This window comes from Onychostruthus taczanowskii, unplaced genomic scaffold (assembly GCF_017590055.1).
Source record: "Onychostruthus taczanowskii isolate IOZ18803 unplaced genomic scaffold, ASM1759005v1 scaffold174, whole genome shotgun sequence".
NCBI lineage: Eukaryota > Metazoa > Chordata > Aves > Passeriformes > Passeridae > Onychostruthus > Onychostruthus taczanowskii.
This window is the reverse complement of record NW_024498951.1, coordinates 303,228-305,730: the sequence shown is the minus strand read 5'-3', so window position 1 is coordinate 305,730 and position 2,503 is coordinate 303,228.

Genomic DNA, 2,503 nt, shown 5'->3' with positions numbered 1-2,503 from the left:
ACCCGAAGTGGGCACCCCAGAGCAAGCGGCAAAGCAGGCTCTGACGAAAGTGAGCTCCGAAGAGCGAGAAGCGGCGAGCTGCAGAAGAACACCCAAGTGGGCAGTTCCCGGAGCTGGACTCATTCCCGGGAGGGAAGCGGCGAGCTGCAGAAGAACACCAAGTGGGCAGTTCCCGGAGCTGGACTCATTCCCGGGAGAGCACTAATAACTCCTTAGGAAAGCAGCCAGAAGGTCAGAAGAAGCAGCAGTCGAGGAAAACATCGCACTTCGCTTCTGCCGAAGAAAACTCGTATCAGGACAGCCCGGAGCGGAATCGGAAAGGCGCCTCTGAATCCATCTCCTGCGATCTGCTAGACGGAGACCGGGAGCCTTCGGACTGTACTGACAACAAAAAATTCGGTAAGAAAGTCAAAACTAAGAACATGGAGAACACATACTCACAAGAACAGTTAGAAATTTTGTCAGCCTTACAAGGCATAGCACAAGCGTACGCTGAGGGGGTTTCCAAAAAAGAGCTCAAAGAATTATTACTATAGGTGAGATTTAATTATCCATCTGCAGAAACACGTGTTGTTGGAACGGGGTTTCTGGCAAGAAGTTAATAAGCACATATATTATCTGGCATCAAAAAAAGATGAGACGGCTATAAAGTTGCTGTCTCCGGCAAAAGTCATACTAGAGGCTATCTCTAATGAAGTTCGAACACTAGCCAGACAATTGCCTGACATAACTCCCACAAAGGCAACGGGGGGAGGCCGAAGTTCAAAGCAGAACTTGGCTCTAGTCCCAGTCAGCCCGAAGGAGGCAGCTCCCGAGGAAGGGGGGCAGGTAGAGATATCATTGCTTCCAACCTCATCATCCCGAAAGCCCAAAAGACCTCCAAAACGCCCTGATACCCCAGAAACTGAAGAGGATTCAGGTTCTGATTCAGACACAAATACAGCTCCACTCCCAAAAGTAAAGTTTTCTTCCTGCGACAGTGATAAGGCGGAACACTCAGACAAAGTGGTCTCAAATCCGCAAGAACCTGAAGGGGACAGAGCAGGAAAAGCGACTGAATCGGAAGGGGGGGTCGAAGGGGGATTCGAAAGAGATGGGGAAAAGCTCTCTCGCAAGCAAGCGCGGCAACGCAGAAGCGGCCGGGGATAGCGGGAGGAGCATGGAAGCAGTGGGGGACGCAAGAAAGCGCACGAGTTTCGCGAGCACAGCACCGGTAACGACAGCGGCCTCAGCCGGCGCCGTGCCAAAGACGCGCACGGGGGGCGAGATGCGCGGGACATCCAAAAAAGGCGCGCGAAGCGGAGCGTCCACATCAGACGCGGGCAGCAAGCCAAGAGCAACCGCGGAGCTCCAAGCGGCACCCGTAGGCAAGTGTGGAAGATGCGCGATAGCGCAAGACCCGGAAGTTCCGCGGAGCTCCAGGCAGCACCCGTAGGCAGGCGTGGAAGACGCACGATGGCGCAGGACCCGGAGGTCGAGCTGCGACGATCCGCTCGAATCGCGGAGCGAGATAGGGCATAGGCGGGGCGAGGGTTTCGCTTGTGTTTCCACAGAGCGAGGTCCAAAGTGGGTGTCAGCGCAGCACGTGAAACCATTTCGGACGCAAAGACCAGAGAACACAGATTCCAAGAGCAGAGAGACGAGCACTCAGACAGAAGAAGAAATCCAGACTGCGAAAAACAACTCAGAGGGGCTTGAACAATAAAGAAAGATATTTTGGGGGAATTTTAAGATTTGGAGTGAAAAATGGTAATGTTTGTCCACAAGAAAGAAATCGTGTGCTTCACGATGTTCGTGTGCTTGATTCCATTGTCAATCGCTGTAAAAAGCGGGGCAAATTTACCCATTGACCAGCCGGAGAGAAATGTTTGGGAAGCTTTAGCCCAGGCAGCAGATTTAGACAGCATCTGCCTGACACATTCCCGACCAGGAAAACCATTCTCGGCATGTATGATTGGGTTGCCAGTGAGCGAATGGCCAATTCCAGGACACAATGCCATTGAGATTTCGCAGATCGTTAAAGATCCTGTGAATGAGTGGCATGCCTGGACACATCTTTTACCTGTGGCTTCTACTGAACCTCAGGAATTGAAAATCTTTGGATCCATGACAATGGACATGTGCATGCAATTTGTGATTCCAGGGAAGACAAACAATACCATTGACGTCACACCAAATCAAGGGTTTTACAAGACTGCATCAGCTTGGTGCAAAAACACAACAACAACTAGGGGATCCCTCCGGGTTCCGGTGTGTTTACCGAGAGGTTTCTTTTTGATTTGCGGAGACAGAATTTGGCACGGCATTCCTTCAAATGCCAAGGGAGGTCCATGCAGCATTGGAAAAATTTCGATATTATCACCAGATTCAAAATGGCAGAGAGAGCAAGAGCGCAGAGAAAAAAGATCATTGAAACATTATGATGAGAATTGTGATGATGGAGTGTGCACTTAAGACAAAGCAAAGAGAATTGCAGCAGCAATTTTCTCACCTCAGACAGCGT